At 37.9% G+C, this 24,173-nt stretch overlaps 1 long non-coding RNA gene and 1 pseudogene across 2 annotated transcripts; one reads left to right on the forward strand and one right to left on the reverse strand.

Moving 5' to 3' along the window:
- Window positions 1–247: 247 nt before the first annotated feature.
- LOC144381466 (uncharacterized) lies at window positions 248–19,254 on the forward strand. Of its 2 annotated transcripts, none has more exons than XR_013446709.1 (3): window positions 248–344; window positions 4,344–4,525; window positions 19,093–19,254. It is a non-coding gene; the product is annotated as an uncharacterized LOC144381466 (long non-coding RNA). The 2 variants fall into 2 exon arrangements; XR_013446708.1 differs by having other exon boundaries at window positions 19,099–19,254.
- Window positions 5,334–5,813, reverse strand: LOC144381445 (nuclear transport factor 2 pseudogene; annotated as a pseudogene).
- Window positions 19,255–24,173: the final 4,919 nt, after the last annotated feature.

Consider the following 24,173-nt stretch of genomic DNA (forward strand, 5'->3'; position numbering starts at 1 on the left):
AATGCTGTGGTCATGCACTTGGGAAAAGTGTGTGTATGTGTATACGTGTACTCAAAGGGTAGTTCATTGGGAACCAAAAATTATGGTAGTATCAAATATTATGGTTTAGAGTAACACAGGAGAAATTTTTTTCATCCAAGAACTGCTGAAACTCTAGCAGCAATATCCATTGTCACATCAACACATAAGGGAGAACACCATATAGAAATTGCCTATTTGCAATAATAATACTGTGTGGTGGTAAAAGCAGCAATGGAAGCAGAGAATGGATTCTGATTACTGGAAGATCATATCTTCAAGTTTTACCAATTGGACCAAATGAAGACACTGACTCCTTGGACTCAGTAAGTACCAGGTTTTTCTCTTTGTGTTTTTTTTTTTTTTTACTTGTCAGTGGAGTGGAGACTGTACAAGAAGAAAAGAATATTTTCCACAATAGGCAAAATGGAACAATAGAAATATGATATTGTGACTTTATATTTTTAGACAGCCTATTAACATGAAATGACATGATCGTATTTGCATTATAGTAATTGATGTTGCCTCTCTGGAGAATGGGTATAGTAGGATATGACCATAACCAGAATGATATTTCTATAATAGTATATATCTAATTATAGAGAGAAAAGGCTTGGCCCTGAGCAGCTGAAATAGAAATGAAAATTAAGGAACTTAGAAATAGACTATTCATTAAAAATAACTGAAAGATAATTAAAAATATCAATAGTTTCTTAGGGTTGGAAAATAGATGGATAACAGTACAAACAAAATATGTTTATGCATAGACACAACTGATTCAGTTTTGCAGTTTGTTCAATTTGATATACCTATAGGATATCTAGATGGAGAGGTGAGGAAAAGCAAACGTGATTATATACACAACCCTTAACTTCAAGGTCTGATCTGAGAATAACAGGTTTGGGAATCAACATAGACAAGGTCATCGATGCCACAAGAATAAGCAAGTTTGTGAAAAATAAGCAAGTTTGTGAAGTGAGAAGAGCAGTGGGTCTAGGAAATTCTGTAAAACACAAATATATAGAACGTGGGAAAGAGATAAATACATTCATAAAGAGTAAAAGTAAGAATGAGGAAACATAAATGAAATAGCATTTCAACAATATCAAATGAAGTCATGTTCATTAGATATGGGAATTAGGAACTCCTTGGTGACTGTCATAATAAAAGCACTTTTAGCTGAGCGCTGAGAACAGAAGCCAGACTGCAGTGGGTTGAACAGTGAATGGGAGGTGCAGAAGTAGACAAAGAGAGTCAAGGTTATTCTGGAGTAGAAATGGAAGACAGCAACTTTGAAGTGGCTGAAAGAAAGGTCTGTGCTAGCATATCAAAGTCATTTTTATCTTCTGCCTAAAGATCCCCCTTTAAGTAGATTTAATAGTCTGGATGTTGGTAAAAGTTAAAACATGATAAGGATTATTCTTTGTGTTTGAAAAAAAAAATCAAGGATCCTTTGATAAGACTCTTTTAATCCTGTGATTCTTACTTACCGTTATAAATGTAGTTAAATTCCACATTCAATCTAATCAGAAATATAGCATCTTAGAAAAGATTTTGGAGGATGAATAGGAATCAACTGGATTTCTCAGGATCCCTACAATAATGCCTAGTTTCTTCATATCCACAAATGATATTAACAATATTTGACCCCAGGGCAGCATTCGCATCAACAATCAGAAATAAGCATTAACTGGGGAGATGTGGGAAGTGACCAATTCTGTTTAGACAATAGCCAAAAATAACCAGTTCCATCAACAGCGTATCAAAAAGGGAATGCAGTAAGGGGAGAGGGAGGGGTTATGACCTCTGTAGAAAATTTGAAAACAATAATGAAATAGAATAAAAGTTGGTGTAGGTTCTATCATCCCCATATGCCAACAATTCTGAACAATGTGTCATAAAATACTCCTTCCTTCCTTGCTGGACCGCATCAACTCCAGCGTGTAGCCCTTGTCCAGGTATGTATCAATTACTTACCAGTCTTGTAACCAATAAGTACAAAGTATTTTTAAGCATCCACTATGTTTCTAGCATCTCTCTAGCTGCATAAAGACACATACACCTGCATTTTTAAGAAGACAATTGTGACACTGGCTTATTTTCCATTACCTGAAAATTGAGAGGAAGGATAAGTAATAATTCTTGTATGTAGATTGCGCCTGGTTAACATCCCAGAAACTTGACACATTTCAACTATGCAAATTTTATGCAGATAAATTACGTATTATAAAAATGTCTTACACACTGAATAAACTCAAATTCAGAAGGTTAAGTGCCCTGCCAGAGGACAGACGACCACTAACTAGTAGAATTAAGACTTGACTCCAAACTGTTTTCTTTCTCCACTAGTAGTTCTTAGAATTGTATGCCAAAGTTTTCCTAATTGCAAAATCTTTCAAGCTGCCAACTTGATATATAGATATAATACAAATTACCTTCCCTCCTACTTATTGAACAAATAGGGAGAGAAATAGAATACTACATATAGTGAGATTAAACAAAACATGCTGCATGGAACAAGTTTACAGAAATGTATTTGATAGTCTAGAGAGCATTTAATGGATGTTAGAAACTGCTCAGAAGTGAGAGACCGAGGCTCTAAGACATGGCTGCCTCTTAGCAGGCAGCTCTGTCCTGATTCAACACTCCTTTCCCCGCGTCACATTGCCGCTCTACTTGAGGAGGAGGAGGAAGATTTTTCAATACCAAAAAATAGGAGGGAAAAGGTATGTATAGTACTAATGTCATGGAAAAATACCAAATGTATTGAATTTGTCGTGCAATTCATTCTAAATAACAGTGCACTTCGAAAAGGACATCCAAAGTGATATTCCAAAAGCTTTATTGCCTGCAAAAGTCTTTACAATGTACACCATTAGAGTACATTTTAAACCAATTATTTCATTAACTGCATTGCTATTATATGTAAGAGATTCGCTTTGGTGAGTGAATAGAGATGCATATCAGTTTTGGTAATAATAGAGGCAGAGAATGAATAAGAACCTTATGTACCAGTAGTTCTGAAAGTGGTAGCAAGCTGAAAGGTAAATTAGAAACTGAAGGTGATGTCAGAGTACAGTGTGACTTAAAGAGAAGGAGTCTAGAAGCTTTTATTATCACCGTATTACCCGTCGAGGCCAAATGGGAAGCCAAGACTCCATTTATTTTTATGTAAACTGTAAAACATTAAATAATATTCTGACCTTTCCAGTTTTACTATATGGAGATTACAGAGAGTTTAGTTGTCATGTATAATTTACTTGGATCTTGTATATTTATGCTTGGTATTTACAAGCAGAATTTTTAAATTCATAGAACACATAGGAAAAGTTCACAAGCAATGTTCAAATTTTACTTTAAAGCAGAATACAGAATACTGATTCTTCATATTAATGTTCTAAGCAGAGATAATTTTTTTTGCAATAGATCTATACTTAGTTTTAGCATGTGAAGGAAAATGAGATATTAACTTCAACAGCTATTATATAAGCTATTATTCTGATAAAGCCAATGGGCAACCGTGCTCAGAAAAGGAGACTGTATCATTATTTAAAAAATTATTAGTAAAGTTCAGGAAATGCTCCCTTTATGAAAATGATTTATTATATAACAGGTAAAACAGATAAAGGAATGAAAAATAACCAGTTTACTGAAGAACAAGCAGCAAAATAACTGCAAGTGGAGAACTGAATAACAGATGTACTATTGTCCTTCACTTTCAACCAAACACAAATGACAAAAGTTCAAATTTAAGAACAGCTTTCTTTATAGAAGAATTCAGAATAGATATCTATAATTGAAAATTTCTCTTAAATTCTGAACACAATTCAATGATACCACAAGAAAAATACATTTTCAACTTAGAGATGTTACACATTCACATATGCACAGAGACACATTCAGACAGGCACACAACCACATAGAACACAGATTACAAGGAAATACACTGAAACAGGGATTTTATGACTACAGGTGACATTATCTTACAGTATTTCTATATGTTTTCTACAAAAATTATGTAACGAATTGACTGAATAATTCTTAAATTACATTTTCCAATCAGAAAAGTTGCCATTTGGGCCAAGAAAAAAAAATGTATTTATGGTGGAATTGACTCAAATTCAACACTGGGAGGTTGAAATCTCAGGTCCTTCACATCCTTTAGCTATATGATAATGGGCAAATAATTTAGTATTTTTTTCTGCTTAATCTTCCAGAAAATATAGTATTTGAAGGATTCTAGTAAGAATTACAGATAATTTTTTGTAAAATTCACAACGTGAGTTTTGTTTTTTGTTTTTTTAAAGATTTTATTTATTTGACAGAGAGAGACAGCGAGAGAGGGAACACAAGCAGGGGAGTGGGAGAGGGAGAAGCAGGCTTCCCGCTGTGCAGAGAGCCCGATGTGGGGCTCGATTCCAGGACCCTGGGACAATGACCTGAGCCGAAGGCAGACGCTTAACGACTGAGCCACCCAGGCACCCCACAGCGTGAGTTTTAATATATGGTGAGTTCTTCAAATGATACTTATTTTCCTTACTCTCAATCTTTTAGAAGAGTTACATTTCATAATAATTTTAAAGTATGCTTTTGTTTCTTAGTAAACTATACTCAATAGGAGCAGCTACTATTTCAACAAGCACCCGGCTTTAAATAAAGATATTGGAAAAAACATTCTTCCATAAGATTATTCTTCTGGTTTGTTAAAATACGGTTCACAGTAAAAGTCTTAGGATCTAAATCTTTGAGGAGAAATCTTTTAGTTTTAGAAAATATTTATGGAACATTTATTTCTTTCCTTTCCAAAGGATTTTCTTTCCCAAAGTAGGTTAAAATCAGAGCAAAATCACAAAAGAAAACAGTAACAAAAACAAGCTCAAATGCTACTCCCCACCCCACCCCCATCTCCTTTCCTATTGCCAATTAGGTAGTGGGGAGTCTTTTGACTAAATGTACATATCATCTTATCTTTAAACTTGTGTTAAATATCACTGTTCTTACTCTACTTTAAAAAAATTTTATTTTTTTAAACCTTGAAGAAAATCTTCATCGTTTTATTGTTTCGTGAGGCATTGAAACATCTAAACAAATCACTATCCGGGCCATGAGGCAGCTTTCTCCTTCACTTCTTTGGATTGCTAAAGAAACATGTAAGTAGATTTTAAAAACAAACAAAAACAAAACAAAACAAAGAAAACCTTTTGCATTACTTAAGTCTTTCCAAGGCTTGTGCTGGTGGGACCTAAACTTCTCCTGTCAGATGCAACTAGTCCAGGCATCATGCACAATACCTCCTGCCCCCACCGCGGCCCCACTCATTTGTGTAGGATATTTGGAGCATCTGGAGGAGTGTGAATAGTATCTGGAAGAGGAGAGAGGAGGAAGAGCGTGAGTGCCTGGCTGGGAGGAGGCCAGCTGAAGTTGTGCAGGACAAGCCGGAACATGTCATTGGTGCAAACCCAAGCATTGTTGATGGTCTTTAATAGGAACATCTGGTGGAACCCCACGAGAGGGTCTTCATCAGCCTTCAGCTAGCCCACAACCTTGCTGATGATGCAGCTATCTGGCAAGGGCTGACGGTCCTACCCTGTGATGCTGTGCTGGATTTTCTGGAATGGAAGACTAGACAACTTCTCCACAATAGCAGTTTTCCCCTGGAACTGCAGTCCTTTCCATGTAAGACATGATGCATCAACATAAATAGTGCCTAGTCGGGTTCTGTCTTTATCAAATAACTGGTAGTAATGTTGAATGAAGCTGGATCCAGTCTGCTCCTGAGTTGGCTTGTCTCTCATTCTGGGGTGTCATCAGCCTCGCTGAGACCCGAGGGGCTGGCACGATGGCGGCGGCAACCTAGCGCGGTCTGCTTACCCTCCCACTTTGGAACTAAAATCAACTAACATCTTCTGTAGTTTCAAGCGAAAAACTGGATTTATAAAGCTTCCTGACAACTGATTAATATACTCAAGAGTTTGATATACTCTCAGATATTCTAAAATTTATTTTAAAAACTTGCCTTACCTGAATAGAAATTGAAATGGATTTTTCCTCAACTTATCTTGTAATATGATAGGTAATAGTAAGGTTATATGGATTGAGGACAAAAATAAGAATGCAAAAGATGCAGTAGTACAAATGAATCTCATTAGGAAAATGGGCAAGAAATGAAAATATTGCAGACCATAATATTTTTTTAAACCCTTAAGTGTATAATCCTATTCTTTGGATACACATGTGTTTATACTCAGAGCAGATGATTAAAGGGCCCAGAGACTACCACAAATACCTCTCCATTCTCTAATTACTGAAATTACTTGTAATCAACATTCTGAAAAATATGCTCATCTAACTTCTTTAAGCAGCTCCCAAAGCCTCTGGCAGAGAGGATGGATCATATCAGCCACAGCATCAATCCTAAGCCATTTCTTAGGATTAGCCCAAAGAACCAGTCTCAGATGACCCTACTGAACTTCCAGATCATGACATTAAAAAACAGTGACAGTTAGCCTGAGGGTTGCAGCTGCAGTTTACTTCCTTCTGTTAATGTTAAAGCTCTGAAGTCGGCTTGAGGGAAGGGAGGCAGACTTCTATTTTCTTGACTGCCTAAAATTATTTTACTGAGAAATGATCCTTATAGATCACCAACAGTCAAAAATTTTCTATTTCAGAAAACCCCCCAAACAGGTAGAATATATAAGGATTATTCTCCCTAAAATACAAAATAAATGTGCTGCCTTTAAAGCACTATTTTTTAGATAGAAAGCTCTAAAAACAGAAGCAGGAAGAGTAAAAGCATATTGGGGCCCAGTGCCAGAGGTAAATATGTATTTATTAAAATTCACCTGAATGTGAGGACTGTTTCACTACATTATCTCTTTTGCCTTCCAACAAATGAATCTGTTTGTCAATATCCCCCAGTCATCACTGCCATCCATGTACTTAAAAAAAAGACCATAAAGTATGAAAAAATACAGAGAGCTTCTATACTAATTTTAGAGAATGTGAATCAGTCAACATTTGCATGTAGTTACATTCAGCAGACAGAGCCAAGCATCTTACTTGCTTTGCTGGAAATGCATACAATCTCCCCTCAAAATAGAAATATATACTTCTTGTCAGAATTAGGACAAAGTATTTTACATTTTCATAACCAGGTTAAAGTAAATTTATATATGTTTGCAAACACTACTTTAGATTCATTATAATAGTTTTACATTGCGGATGACGCTGATCATATGGTAGCAATCGCTACATTATAATAGTTTATACTTCATTTCAGGAATAAAAATAGAAGAGAATTTTTCATTTACCAGAGTATATGTCCATGTGCATTGCAATTTCATAATGAAAACCCTACATTAAGCTATTTTAAGCCAAAATTTAGCAATAAATAAGTTTTAAATATAGAAGCAAGGATATAATTGTTTAAGAATTTTTGATTTAGGTATTTCAATTGTAGAGAACAGATTCACTCATTTCTGTTGAACAAGCATTTCTTGAAAACTTAGGCCCAGTGCTCTGTACTAAGAATATAAAATTGGAAGAAGAGGTTCCTGACTTTATGAAATGTACTATCTAATAGGAAGTGAAGCAAACCACAAAAAATCATAATGTTAAGTCCTATAATAAAAGTATGCAAAGCATATGCTGAGAAACCACAGAGGTAGACACTTAGTCATGAAAAGTTGCAAAAAGAATGCTATTAGTGCTAAGTCCCAAACATGGTTGATCAGAAGATTTTGCCTTATAAGGTCATATAATAAAATGTAATAGTGGTAATACTGTGTAATATAGTATGTTAGATTGTAGGAAGATGTATTAAAGTGAAATGTGTATTTACTTGTTGGCACAACTCCAACTCACTCCTACACTAACATTAAGAGTTAATATATTTTTCTCTTTTCTACACTGCATGGGGTAGCTGTGGACTGCTCTAGAGTCTCCTACAAATGGGCAGACAGCCTGTTAAACCTGAAAATTGATGGTCACCAGTTTCAGCTTGGCTTTCAGTAATCCCTTAGCATCAGTCTGTTTGGTCTGCTATAACAAAAATGCCATAAACTAGATGACTTATAAACAACAAACGCTATTTCTCACAGTTCTGGAGGCTGGGAAGTCGAAGATCATGGCACCCTCAGGTTCAGTGTTGGTGAGAGCCAATTTCCTCATGGGTGGTCATCTTTTCACCATAACCTCACCCAGCAGAAGGGGCAAGAAAGCTCTCTGGAATCTCTTCTATAAAGGCACTAATTCCATTCAGGAGGGCCCTGCTTTCAGGACCTAATCACCTCCCATGGGCCCTACCTCCTAAAACGATCACATTGGGCATCAAGTTTCAGCTGATGAATGGGGGGGGGGGGGGCATACACATTCAGTTCACTGTGGTATTCTAATATATTTTCTAATCAGCTCTTGAATACTATCTGCAACGTTTTAAAATTTTATCCATTCTAAGCATTTGACATTGCATATTTCACTAAAAAAACAAAGACAAAAAAAAAATCCAATTCCTGGCACACACAATCCAAACCTACCTCAGCAGACCTGCCATCTGTAATTTCATACATGCTTTAGTGCAGATTGCATCCCTCCTATGAAGGCAATCTCTCAGTTTTGCTCTAAATCCCAGCTTCTCCCCTGACCCTTTTATTCCCAGTTTTTCTGTTCTTTTATCTTCTGCTTATATTCTATTATCTATCCCTTTGATTTTTATTTATATCTTTATATATTATTCAGTGACTTCCATCTTAAAATTAAAAATTGAGATTTTCACCATTCAACAACTGTTCTCTTTCCTCTTCTTCCTAGCCACCTGTGGTAGGTGTGGACTACAATCCCTGTTCCTCTCTCCCCATCTCTCATTAACTCTCAGTGGCCCCCGGTCTAGTTTCTACCCACCACATCACCAGGTAACTCCAGGGCAGTCTCGCAGGACCTAGACAATGAAAACATTTTATTCTTTGCAATATTTGATACAGTATCCAAGATTGTGGAGAACTCCAGCTGAGTAAATATTTGCTAGTCTTCTTTATTTCTAAGGAAATCTTAAATACGTATAAACATATAAAGTGATGGACCCCCGAAAACAAAAAGCGGTCACTGAATGTCTTCAATTATTTTGTGTCTTTGTACTCCACAGTGGCAGAAAACAACAATTCCCCTCAACTCTAAATGACAATAAATACATGTTAAAAGGAAGAAACCTAGGTGGTGTTAATTGGGGAAACTATTCTTTCTTTAGAATGGTTATAGCATTCATTTTCTCTAAGGAGAACTGATTTTTAGGGTCATGCTTCTGAGTAGGAGTTGCAGCGAGAGAAATAACAGGCCATGACTTCTTGACAGAACAAGCTAGAAAGGCAGTTTTGCTAGACTTTAACAGGCACTGAAACCTGTCCCTTATTTGAAGCCTGAAGGAAAGGGCAGAGGAAGAACTGAAAGATGAGGAGGAGGAGGAGCAGGTGAGAATGGACGGGAAACTGGCAGAGTCTGTTCTGTGGAGAAAGCCTCCCAGTCGTCCCATACCATCCTAAAGCTGAAGTTAGAGAGGTTTTCTTCTGTGCTGTGTGAATCAAAATCCAAGTTAACTGGAACTTTAATCTCTGGGCTTTCTTGGTTTTAATTCCATTTTAAGATTTCCCAGGGCCTTCCAAGCAGAAATTGGCACTCTGGAATACTATTCTCATGAAACCTAACTGGAACAGAACGGCAAAGGGAACGGAAGTCTGATGCATCCTGCTCCCTTTTTGCCTCCACGGAAGGACCATCCAACCCCATGAGGAGACTTTTGTGAGGAGTCCCTATGGCAGGAGGCAGTGAAGACCCCCACTGTTCTGGAAAAGTTGGTCTCTTCAAACACAGGGTAGAAAGTAAAACCAAACTTGATAGCACTCTGTAAATTAGTTTGGGAACATTCTTCTAGAAGGAAGTAGGCAGAAGTACCTAGCATATACATAATAACTCCCTGCTTCATGAATGCTTTTTAAAAAATTATCTCTCTCTGCCCCTTGTCCCGTCTCCTTCCTAGATTTGTATTAACCAAAACCTTAAATGGTCAAATTTCTCAGTCTTAGTCCACATTCCTTTGCTTTCTCATTAGTCACCAAACCCAGTGAATTCTATCTCAAAAATATTTCTTCAATACAAAACTTCCCTAGCTTCATGGAAGCACCTGGTCTAAGCCACAATGATTTCTTGCTTTGTCTCCTGCAATAGCTTTCTAGTTATGCACTCTAGCTTTCTTCCGGATGGTTCTCCACAAAACATCCAAATAGTCCTTTCAATATATGAGTATTATCTCTTGTTTTCTTGCATAAAATATTTCAGTGACTTTCCTTGCTTTTAGGAAAGAAAGAATTTAGGAAGAATCCTAATGGCATGGCATATAAAATCATGCTTAAATGTCACATCTAAGAACACTACACTCTCCCTTACTCCTATGCCCTGAGCCGCAATCACAGTATTGGAGTTTCTCATACTTCCTTAAGCTACTAAGGACCTCGTTTCTTCACCTTTTTCTCTTTATATCTCTGCCAAACAAGAAGTTTCCTTTAGCCTTTAACAATCACTTCCTTTTTTTTCATCTTAGATAATTTCTATATATCTTTTATAAATGATCTTAAATATCAGATATTTGGGGCACCTGGGTGGCTCAGTCGGTTAAGCATCTGCCTTCGGCTCAGGTCATGATCCCAGGGTCCTGGGATTGAGCCCCGCATTGGGCTCCCTGCTTGGCAGGAAGGCTGCTTCTCCCTCTCCCACTCCCCCTGCTTGTGTTCCCTGTCTCTCTGTCAAGTAAATAAATAAAATCTTTAAAAATATATATATATATCAGATATTTGTGGATGCGTTCCTTTGAACCCAAACTCAAGACTGTATTTCTCTGGTGTCTATGTCTGTGTGCGCATGTGCATGTGGGTATGTATTCCTGTATCCTAGTTTTTCATGGTGCTTATCTACTATAAATATGTGTATAATTATTATTTAGGTCTATCTTACCCTACTTGACCAAAACTTTATTTTGGAAAAGGACTGGGTCTATCGATTTTTAATTTTGTGCCTTTGAGAGCACAAAGCAGCCTTCTCCTTCTTCCGGTCCTTATTCTTCTCTCCCTAAAGGTATTTTTTGGATCTAAAAATATGTTTTAAAACGAGAGTCGAGGTAAGTCACGAATCAGGTTTGAGAAGAAATACAAACATCAGAACAGTAACAACAGACAAGTGAGCCAAAAATGAAAAGATGTGAGTAGAGTAAAAGATAAGTACTAGCCTAGAGGAGAGAGCTCTGGAAAACTAATGTCCCAAAAAAGTGCCGATTATCCTTTCAGAAATTAAAATTTTGAAAAAAAAAATGGGTTAAAACATTTCATTTTCATTTATTAATACAATGTACTTTTAGAAATATTACCCACCATTCCACTTTCAAACACAATAGCTGTATTAAGTTCCTCATGGCCGCTTAGTCATTTCCACAAGCACATGGCTTCTTTAGTAATTACAACCGAGGCAGAGGTTTGTCTGACTTTCATTCAACTTACCATAAACATTTTCCTACAGTGTTTACAATAATCATTTTAGTAAGGGCATCCTACACCACTGAATTAGTGTACCACAGTTTACTAACTGTTCCCTGATTTCTATGTCCATTTCTCTTCCAATTTTTTTCTATTAAAAATAAGTCTATAGTAATAGCTTAATAGGTATATAGTTTTCAGTCTCTAATATTTCTTTAGGTTCATCTTCCAAGAGAGATATTAATCTGAAGCTATGAACATTATTATGGTTCTAAATGTAAATTTCAAAAAGCTTTACGTGAATCTTTTAAAAGCCATGGATGAGAGACGGCGCAAAAATATATCAAAGTTGATGAAACATATGTAAGGAGAGAAAATATGGGTTAAAGTCAGAGTACTTGGCCTAAATACGTAGGCTCTGTAAATTAACTACCTTCCTTCCTTATCTTCCCTCTCCCTTCCCCCACCTTTCACTCTCCCTTTCTTGCTTTTGTTATCTGCTGTTATTGTTGACAGACTGCAAAAGCATCCTAGCCTATGTGAAATTAGCTTTCCAAAAGGCAAAATTGCTGTTTGAGAAGATAACATTCAAAATGATTCCTGTGAATCAGATAGTCTATTGTGAGACAGACTGAATTATGCATTGAGTTGCCACAGATTGAATATTACTATTTCAAGAACTTTTTTTTTTTTCCCCTCCAGCACTTAGAGGAGCCAATAAGTGGAAGGAATTTAAGGTTTCCATTCCTCTTTCTTGCTGATTTTACCCCTTCCTGTCAGCCTTTCTTACCTCATTCTCTTTCCCAGTCATCTTCCTAAAGATATATACTTAAAACACAAATAATAAATTCTAATTGTTTTGTTGATGTTTAATTGTAAAGAAGAGCTTCACCAGTCTGGCAAACTCATTTTGCATTTCAGAAGAACACATTAACTTTCAGCAGAAAATTCCTGTCAAAGACTTTGTTTTGCTACTGCTTTAATTTTCTTTAAGCCTAATTTTCTTTTTCTGTTTGTTATGTAATGAAGCTTCTGAAAACACTGGCAATCTCTGCTCGTGTTGCCTTGAGCTAGTATGGCGTTTGCTTTCCCCCCACCCAAGGAAATGCAATTGCTGAGAAAAATTAACAGATAATTCAGCAGCAATTTTACTCCAGCAAATGTAAAGATAAAAGGAATACATGAAGAGTAAAAAGCTTAGAAAATAATGGATGAATGGTTATAATGTTTATTGGAATGCCCAGAATAAAAAAATACAAACTTAGATTTAAAAGGACCTACAGGCCAACTTAAATATATTTTCTTTAAATAACAAAATTCTCTAGACTATATCCCTAGGTGTTTACAGAGACTTCAACTGCAATTTTTTTTTTTAAGATTTTATCCATTTATTGAGAGGGAGCACAGGGCGGGGTGGGGGGGAGGCAAGAGAGAGAAAGAGAGAGAGGAAGAAGCAGACTCCCCACTGAGCAGGGAGCCTGATGCAGGGCTAGATCCCAGGACCCTGGGATCACAACCTGAGCCAAAGACAGAGGCTTAACCAAAGGAGCCAACCAGTTGCCCCTTCAAATACATTGTAACTGATCAGTTGAAAACTAAAACTTCTGAGATTATGAAAATGAGTAAAAGGGTAAAGCCAAGGATAATTTTTTTTAACTTTGATCAGTATCCTTACTCTGCTAAATTAAATAATAATGTGGATAATTTGGGAATTTTGTAGGAAAAAAATGGATAGGTACATGCAAATAGTGAAAAGATCAGGCCTTCTATGTATAATTTTCTACACAATATAAAGCATCATAAATGTTGATTGCAGGCTCAGCACAAAAGTCATAAAAACCTATAGACCATTCACCAGGTTCATCTTTTCCACTTCCCTCCACTCTAACCCAGATCCACCCCCCCTTCATTCCCCATAAAACTTCTCAAATTGCTCCCTGCTCCTTTGTATGTTTTGGTTCCCACTATAACATCTATTATGTGAAATGTAATTTTTGTCCCTTTTTTGGCCAGAGTATGAACAGAGATACAGATTAGTAGGAAATGTCTTATGTCTTATGAGATTAATTGTAAAAAAATTCTTCATATGCTTGTGGGGGCTGGCAAAAAAAGTCCCCAAAAACATAAGGCATGCTCTAGGAAGGGCAGGATGGAACTCTCCAGCATAAGCTAAACCTGCTGTCTACAGTGGAATTTCTCTTCAAGAAAAACTCTGTTCTACTCTTAAGGTCTTTGAATAGACTGAACCAGGCTCACCCAGATTAATTAGGATAATCTCACTTAAAGTCAACTGACTGTGGAATTTCATTACACCTACAAAATGCCATTACCACAACACCTAGATTAATGTTTGAATCAGTAACTGAAGGCAATAGCCTACCAAGTTAAAACACAAAACGGACAGCCATAGTCTGTGCCTTGTAAACGTGGCAGACATACACATCTTAAACCAAATTTAATTCTCAAATAAAGATAATAACAAAGTCATACTTCCATAAAACATGATACAGCTATCTTGCGTATCTTAAAACAGGCTATCCTTTCCCTAGAAGAGAATGAAAAGTCTTGAGGTGATGCTCATATTTCTTTGATATGTATTAAGTTAAATACTATGATACAATATTAACTAAAGACCTCTTACATCAGAGGACAAGGGGATAAGAGATAGAAGAAAAACATCTAGTATGTGTACATATATATGTATATAAAAATAAGAAAAATACACATAACTATTACAATCCTCATTTCTGCAACTGATCACATAAGTTGTAGCAGGAATTTATAACTACTTTCTTCCCTACAAATTCCAATTTCATTCTTCAAGGGTCTGGGCCATTAGCTGTCCTGTCTGAATTGTACTTTTACAATCATAGGACATGATAGTACCAGGAGATACCCTAGGGAATGTTCTGTATTACAGTCATACTCTTCCTCACTTCTATTTGTAGTAACAACCCAATTCCCCTTGGCAATCTGGATCAATCAGCCCAGACAATAATATTAGAACTCTCATCTTTGCATATTAATTCAGAGGCAGTCTCAGCTTCCAGTTCAGGGGTGGTACTGTTGCATCTCCTTGTGGACACATTCTTTCCTTCAGAACTAAGGATTCCAGACCAACAAAACCTAAGGTCATGGGGATAGGATATCACGTGTTTGTTAGTGTAATACAGAATGGGACCACTCCCATTTCCAAACGAATGCTAGCTGTGGAAGAAACTGCACCATATAACAGATGCTAATTTAGAGCACATACAACCCCTGGAGGACACTGTATAGGTCCTATAAGGTATTGTCATCTGTCTGGCACCATAACAGAAGGCTATTTTACTATTCATTTCAGGATGATGCAAACACGGTAAGATCAATGATTTTCATGGGCATGGGCCCACTGCCACATTTTATCTGCTATCCAATGAATTCCTTGAATAGAAGCAATGCTGTGTGTAATACCATGGAGGTGGATGAGGCATTGTATAAGTCCACGGGTGGTAGCTTTAGCAGAAGTATTGAGTGCAGGAAAGGTAAATCCATATCCAGAGTAACTGTCTATTCCAGTAGGAATAAAGTACTGCTATTTCTAGGATAGAAGCTGTCCAATGTAATCAGTCTACCACCAGTAGCTGGCTGTCAATTTGGGGATCCAGTTTTATTCTAGGATGCCTAGTTTTATTCTGTTTCTGGAACAGATAATCAGCAGTAGCTGTAGTCAGACCCGACTTGATGAGTCTAAGTCTGTGTTGCTAAGACTATGTAAAAATTCCATGCCTACCACTATGGTCAATCTGCTTATGAGCCCAGTGGGCAATGACAGGTGGCTAGGGAAAGAGGTTGACTTATAGTCAAAGAAATGGGTACTTTTACCCACTTGATTTTAAAAATCTTCTACTGAGGTCACCATTTCATGAGCAGTCATAGGGGATGCAAGCATTTTCATATTCTTTTCCCATTCCTAATAACCTGTGCACATGCCTCTTCCCCAAATCTTGTCACTGGTTTTCCTAGTCATGTTCCTTCTAAATCCTGACCATCTAGCCAAATCACTAACCACAGCCAATGAGTTGCTATAGACTTGTGCCTCTGGTCATTTCTCCTTCCAGGCAAAAGGAACAACCAGGTGTACTGCTTAGAATTCTGCCATCAGGATTTCCCTTCACAATTATCTTTTGGGGATGTCTAGAATATAGTCCTACAGCTGTCCACCTTAGGGGATAGCTGGATATCATGCAGAACCATCCATAAGAGAATCATCTTTTCTTCTTCAGTGAACTATCCACAGAGAACTTTCCATGAGAATATTGCAAAAGTAAAGGTAATGGAGCATGAGTGAGGACCAAAGGGCATTTGGGCCACTTTATGCAACTTATGCCTTCAGGGCCTACTGAAACCTCATCTTGTATATACCACTTCCATTGTACTGCTTGGCATGCCCAAATTTATGGTGAAGGCTCAGACAACACCTAATTCATGGTTGCTACCTCCATGCAAAATCTCAATACCTGCTACCCCGATCACTTTGTTCAGAAGCTCACTGGGCTTCTGAGAAGAGTGGCTATGGAAAAAACTTGACTGGTATCCAGAAATGGGTAATGTTATACATTTGATTAGTAAAATCTGTTGAAATCACCATTTCACAGGGCACCACAGGCTGCCTGGTAATCTGGTGAACTGTGAATAAGCTTTTCTCCTAAGGCTCATAGTAAACCAAAAGTGCTTTCTCAAATTGAGCATAGTTATCTCTAGAGGATGACTGGGCTCTGTTCCAAAGACCTAAGGGTCATACTATGATTAACCTAGTGATGCCAGCAAAGGCATTAAACTTCCAGCATCATTAGATTTACTGGATTATATGCTACAAATGTTAGAACAGTTTGCATGGCAGTCCAGACCTGTTTCAGAACCTTCTCTTGTTCTGGGCCCCACTCAAAACGAACAGTTTTGGTCACTTGGTAAATGGTTCAAAGTAGCATAAACACATTAAGAATATGTTTCCATATCCCATGGAGGCCCATTAGGTTTTGCACTTATTTATTGTAGGAAAGGCCAGATGCAGCTACTTATCATTCACCTTGAGAGGGATATTTTAATATGCCCCACACCAATGGACCCCTAGAAATATACCTAAGATGACAGGGTCCTGATTTTTGTTGGATTTCTCAGTGTCTGACACACTATACTTGATATATTATTTAATATTATTGATATTTATATATTAATATATCCAGTATAATCTGCTCACCAGGTCCAATCAGAATATCCATAGAATGAACCAGCATACTATCTTGTGGAAGGGAAAGGCAACCAAGGTAACCCATGAGGTAAATTATGATTCAGAGCTGGAAAGCTGATATACCTGTGAAGTAAGACAGTGAAGTTTGGAGTATTGCTTGTCTTGCCGGCTGAAAGCAGTACTTCTGGTGGTATAGCTGTATACCAGTTTTAGGGGATATGCTGATCTGCTCAAGCAATAAAACGTTACACATATGAAACAGCAGTTGCAACTGGAGTCTACCACCTGGTTAAGCTTATGATTACCTACTGTCATTCTCCGAGATCTGTTTTCTGCACTGGTCAAAATAAAGTTGAATGGGGATGGTAGGAATTACTATATCACATCCTTCAACTCCTTGATGAGGGCAATCCCTGCAGTCCCCAGGAATGGAGCATTGCTTTAGCTTTACGTTTTTTCCTTAGGTAAAGGCAGTTCTAGTAGCTTCCACTTGGTCTTTCCCACCATAATAGGTATCACTCCATTGTTTGGAGAACCAAGATGGAAGTTCTGCCAGTTGCTGAGTATGTCTATTGCAATGATATATTCTGGAACTGAGGAAATAACCACAGTGTATGTTCTGTAAGCAGCTGGACTGACTATGAGATGGATCAGAGCTAACATTCCACTGAGCACCTGACCTCCATAAGCCCCCATTGTGAATGGCAGACACAGTGATGTTGTATCTCCAGGAATTAATTTCAGTTCAAAGACAATGTCCATCAATCCCCAAAAGTATCATCATTTCTCTTTCTCCAGAGCTGTCATTCTGGTAAGTGGCCATAGGTCCTTTGGCTGGGAGAAAGACTAACAGTACACATCTTCGGAAGTATCACAGGGTCCTTCCTCAAGTAGAGTTCTACATCTCTAAACTGGTTCAAGTCTGGGAATTGACTGAGGGGCCATGACTCACTGTTTCACTGATTCAAGATGAATTTCTGTGCACCTGACCTACAACTCTTTGCTTATACAGTTCAAATAGGAATTTAGCAGCCTTTCCTTCTATTTCTTTTTAAGGTCACCATATTCCACTCACCACTGCCATACCACTGTCTGAGTCAGATATTCTTACTGCTTTGATTCCACTGTCTATTAAGTTAAAATATCCACCTTATTTTTGCTGATTAAATGTCACTATCACGCTTACGCAATTCTGACATCCCCGTTGCTGTTAGGGAATCCAGTTAGATGGGAGCAGTTCCCACTGTAATTTAGGCTTTATAGACAAGAACAACCACAGGCCTTTTCAGGGATTTTGAGACCCTACTCACAAATCTTTTACTCAGTTTTAGTGACAAGTATGTCCTCTGGCCCATCCAGGACACATGAGCAGTTCTTACCTGATAAATTCACTACCATCTCCCTAAGCCTTTGGATATTTTCCTCTCAAGTAAGATAAAGCAGTTCTGGCATAGGTTACCTTAGAATTTCAGCCCTAAAACTAGCAAACTGTTGGAACCACTTCTAATTCCTCAAGCTAAAGCACTGACTCCAGAATCTCTGCTTAGTGAGTCCATATCAGAAGATTCAACCTGATCCAACTTTATGTTCCTTCCACCATGATCTCATATCCTTAGGATCCATTAGTACACATATTTTCCAGATTTCTGTCATTATAAATTGGAAAAAGTGTACCATTCTTTTATCGTGTAATACAGAGCTTCATGGGTTATACTTTATATCTCATCATTTGGGGTCTGCTGGAAACTGAGTTTGGTTCTAGGTCTAGAAGCAATTAGGGGTCCTGGGTGTAGGTCTTGAGGAGATCATCAACGGCTTGCAAATCTCAGGTCCACCCAATTTAGGATAATATCCCTTAAAGTCAATCAATTTCAAACTTTTTTTTTTTTTTTCTAAGATTTTATTTATCTGACAGAGCACACACACACATGCACGAGTCAGGGCAGAGGCAAGGGGAGAAGCAGGCTCCCCGCTGAGCAGGGAGCCTGATGTGGGGCTCAATCCCAGGACCCTGGGATCATGACCTGAGCCGAAGGCAGATGCTGAACTGAGCCACCCAGGTGCCCACCCCCTATTTTTTCTTAAAGATTCCTATTTTTTTTTTTTTTTTCAAGATGACAATATGCCCATTAAAATAGGACATTTTTCAAGTTCCCCTTGCAGGTTGGTATGACCACATATTTAATTCTGGCCATTGAGATAGATGTAAAAGCACTGAGTAGTTCTGTTAAGAAAGTCCCTCAATCAGATGTGGAACAGGCATTCTGTAATGGGCCTTTTCTTTTGCTTTTCTCCCCTTCCTCTTCTCTCTTTTCTGGGAACTACTTTGAGATGAAGATGAAGCAGCCACCTTGTAAACCCACAGGAAAGGACTCACTATGGATGACAGAGCAGAAAGAAGCAGCGTTGGTCTTAGTTGATTGCACAGAGCTACTAAGCTAATTGTCAGCTGCTTACCCTCTGGGGTTCTTTTATGTGAAAGAATAAATCTTGCTGTGTTTCATCTTTGTAGTGTGGCATCTATCATAGCAGTAAAATATAATTTGTAACGGATACAGTGATTTTTAGGAAGTAACAATTTAAGGTCAATGTCAACAGACAAAGATTTCAAAACTCAAAGGGATAAGGACAAAATTCAGTTATGAACAGCTATCGGTATATGCCTTCTCTTCTCAGAGCGTTCTTCTCTGTAAGTCTAGCTCCAACTTGAAAAAGGAATTTGCATTAAAGGAGGGTACATGCACTAAGATAATATCATATATTTTTAGGAACATATATAAAGTGCTTACTAAAAAACTGTTAGAAACAAACAAAAGAACACATGTCAATCAGAAATAAGGAATTACTTGCATCTAAAGGTTAAACTATTTAAACCCTAAGATCTGGAAATACCCTGCTGGTACTGGTATGCTCCCTTGGCATTTATCTTGTCATTTAAAACGTTCACCGCATGCAATATATTGGGTTTATTCTTCTTGCTCTATGGGAGATGGAAGACAGTGAAAGGACTGGAGAGAGTGGAGGAAAAAAAAAAAAGAGAGGTAGCAGGGAACTAACCCTCTCTGATGGCATACAATGTGTCTTGGGACACAGGTATAGAAATAAAAGTATATATGTATGTAATTTTTTAAAGGTTTTGAGAGAGAGAGAGAGAGAGAGAGAGGTGGGGAGGGGCAGAAGGAGAGGGAGAGAGACGCTCAAGCAGACTCCCTGCTGAGCACAGAGCCTGACAAAGGGCTCCATCCCAGGGATCACGTGACCCTGAGATCACAACCTGAGCTGAAACCAAGAGTCAGATGCTTAACTGACTGCGCTACTCAGGCGCCCCAAATATGATTAAAAGAAATGTGTCGATATATATGTCCATATACTATAATGTTATGATAGAGACAGAAATGGCTTCACTTTAAGCAGATACTGCACACTCTTTCCATGAAGAACTGTTTTCCAACACTGAAGTGTGAGAATTTAATTCTTGCTCATTCTCCATTTCCTGCTGCTTCATTTCCTTCTTCCTTCCCTTCCTCCATGACCCCTCCCCGCATACATATACCTCCTGCTGGGTTAGCATAAACTTGAAAATTCTCTGGTTTCCTGGCATTCAATGTCCTTTTGCAAAAGTTGAAATGGTAAGATGAATCCATAAAATTATATCAGCTAAAGTAACTTATACAGGTAAATTTTAAAACTCAGAAACTACTCCTGATTTTAGAAATCAAAATTAGGGGTGCCTGGCCGGCTCAGAAGGGCATGCAACTTTTGATCTCAGGGTCAGGAGTCCAGCCCCATGTTGGGGCTTAAAATAAAATAAATAAAATTTTTTTTAAAAAATCAAAATTAAAGAATGAAAGCCTAAATATATATGTGAAAGGACAATATCATATACCAAAAACTTAACTGGAATTTTAAAGCTGTAATTGCCTTTTAACATTCTCTGCCAAGTGCTTTGCATTTTTTGACTGGTTCCATGTTGGCACTGCTAGCGTGCCTCAGGAATGGCTTGCTCACGCTTTTCTATATTGCCTCATCAGCCCACCTCCTTCAGGAACTTTCCCCCAAGGACACAACAGTAAGAGGTCTTTCCCTTTTCTAAGGGAAAATCACAGGGCTTAACACCACTAATGCCTTGGAGACAACTATTACCTTATGGTTAATAAAGCAAGTCAGACGGTCTGATTTCATTTCTCAGTCTTGAAATCTTAGTCACATCATAAAGTTAAAATCCAGTTTCCTTTTTCCGTACAGTGGAGATAATAACATTATTATCATTTGTATGTCTGTAACAAGGATTAACAAGAGAGAGAAAACATACGAACGACACAGCACAGGGCCTGGCACAGAGCCGACACCCAATAAACACCAATTCTTACTTCAATCATGTTAATAGTCCTGTAAAGCTCTTAAACCAAATTAGATTGCAAACTTCTCTGAAGACAGGACGCTTTCAATATACATCGCCTCTAAAACACAGCATAGAGCCTTGCATACACCGAGCATTCAGTATATAATTGTGGAATGATACATCGACTTAATTTGCAATATTTATTGAACATCTACAGTGTATCAGTCATTGTTCTGAGAAAAGAAAATAGCGGCATATAAAACAGGAAGTAAAGAAGTCCTTTAAGTTATGCAAAAACAAATTAAAACCAGAAATTCCTTATCTTTGGATTCAGATTTATCATGACTGTTTCAGGGACACTTTCTCTCCAAAATTTCTGCTTGAAATCTTCTGCAGTATCACAAAATAGGTAATCTGTCTGGTCAGAATTGCAAATTGGCTCTGAACTAAACTATGCCTGTCTTTTGAGCGCAAAGTCCTCAACCAAATATCCGTGCCTTCAACATTGCTGTATATCAGGGTTCTTAAGGACTGCTGTGCGAGGGTAACAATTTTGAAGTTTTGTTCACACAGCATGCAGTAATCTAATGGCAGTACAGAGGCATTCTTGGGAACAACTGAGGGGCTGTTTAGGGCCAAGAGAACTAACTTGGCCATGTGAACAGTGACATGTGTGTATTCACACAGCCAGAAGAATCCCTTTAAGAAATATGCCAACTTTGGGGTTCCTGGGTGGCTCAGTTGGTTAAGCATCTCACTTTGGCTCAGGTTGTGATCTAGGGTCCTGGAATCAAGCCCTGCTTCAGGAGTCCAGCTTTGTACTCAGTGGGGAATCTGCTTGTCCACTTCCCCTCCCCCCCCACTCATGCTCGTTCTCAAATAAATAAAATCTTAAAAAAAAAACAAAACATAACATATGCCAACTTTGATCACTCCCTGCTCAAAAACTTTCAACGGTTTTCTATCACAGTTCAAATGAAATCCAAATTTTACCATGGATCGTCCTTTGCTACTTCCTCAGTCTCATTCCCTACAAGCCTTTTTTTTTTCCTCTTAAAAATAAACCCCATCAGGGAAAGGACATTATTTTGTTGATTGTTCCACCCCCAATTCCTGAACCAGTGCTTGACAAAATATACGTAGAAGTTCTTAACTCATATTTGTTAAATAATGAAGGACCAGAAAAAAACTATTCTTTTCTCTAAAGTGAGGGAGATTCCTTAGAGCAGCCGGTATACATGGCATTAGTTGCCATTCACTAGCTTCAGAGTTTCAGGAACACTGCACACATTGAATTCACTTATTATTAAAGTATAGTTGATGTACAATATTATATTAGTTTTAGGTGTACGATACGGTGATTTGACATTTAAATACATTACAAAACAATCACCATGACAAGTCTAGTTACCATCACCAAAGTTATTACAATATTGTTGACTATATTCCCTATGCTGTACATTATATCCCTGTGACTGGTTTTAGAACTGTAAGTTTGCACATGGAGTTTTATAGCACTGGACTCCAAAGAGACGTGCATTTGCCAGAGGAGGTATGTACAAGGAGTCGCTACAGAGCTTTACACACCCTCTATGGTACAAACCCCCATCTTCAATGGAAGATTACATCCAGGAGACATAGATCTTTCTGGGACTCAGACTCATCTGCCCATGTACCAGGAAGTACAGTCTGGCAGACAAGCTCTGTGAATATATTCGGGCTGGCTTCTGGCAGGTATCTACAGCCTGCTGGTTCCTGAGGCTACAAGACTACGGACTATACATTTTCTTCTGTCACAGGGAGGGCGATTCTACTTTTCATTGCATAAACAAGTAGAACACATAGGAGGATCTGTGTTTTCAGGCACCTCTTTACAGGGATATAATAAACCGTGATTTATAGTCCAGGTTTTGGATTAGAAATACCATTAATACAGAAAAACTCATTTGTTTTGCTGTTATGTAAGCTCCGCACACAGTGTGGGGCTCAAAACTCACCACCCTGAAATCAAGAGTCACATGTTCCACTGACTGAGCCAGCCAGGCGCCCCTTCTTCGTTTTTTTTTAAAGATTTTATTTATTTATTTATTTGAGAGAAAGAGAGAGAGACAGAGAAACAGCATGAGAGGGTAGAGGGTCAGAGGGAGAAGCAGGCTCCCCGCTGAGCCGGGAGCCCAATGTGGGACTCGATCCCAGGACTCCGGGATCATGACCTGAGCCGAAGGCAGTTGCTTAACCAACTGAGCCACCCAGGTGCCCTCCTTCTTCGCTTTTAAGCAAACTAAAAATTACCTAATCATTGTGCTCAGCAACAGGCCTGGCACATGAGAACCACTCAATCGATGTTACCTACTAAGAATTCCTAGATCCTCTTACATATTCCTGGGAAGAGTCTAGATTGTTTTCATTTATGATTTTTACTAGTCTATAACTGTACATACGCAGAGTTCTTTTTCCTATTGCCTATTTCCCTTTTCATAGCAATTTCCTTTAAAAAGATAAGCAGGCATTAAAATTTTTTTTTTTATATTTTGCGCTCCAAGAAAATTGTAAATTAATTTTCAAATCTAGAATTATGGAAGAAAGCATTGATATGAAAATTGTTTTATGGTTAAGCTACTGATTATTACCAAATTAATGTCTGAAATAAGGCATTGGCACACATTTTCTACTTGCAACTTGGACGCATATTTATACAGAAATCACCTTTGATATCCCAGGTCTGTCTTATGTGTCTGTGTTTTCTTCTCCTATGTTGGAAAGCGAGATTTATTCAGTACGATAGGTTCTTAACCTTTTTTTTCCTGTATCCTAATCTGACATCCTACATTCCTCTTCACCCAAACTACCTGAAGCATTTAGTGGTGACAGAATCTGATTTATTTCAGCAACAATCATTAACCTATCCTTTTGGACAGCTGCTGCAATAAATTCAGGAGATTGACAGGAATGAGGACACTAGCATATTTGGAGATCAGACTTCAGTTAGTTAGCACGAAGGTTTATTAACTGTCATGTGCAATAAACCAGTTGAGATGTTGCTCAAAGAAAATACAGGCAACAAAATAAC

Source organism: Halichoerus grypus, chromosome 4 (genome assembly GCF_964656455.1).
Source record: "Halichoerus grypus chromosome 4, mHalGry1.hap1.1, whole genome shotgun sequence".
Classification (NCBI taxonomy): Eukaryota; Metazoa; Chordata; class Mammalia; order Carnivora; family Phocidae; genus Halichoerus; species Halichoerus grypus.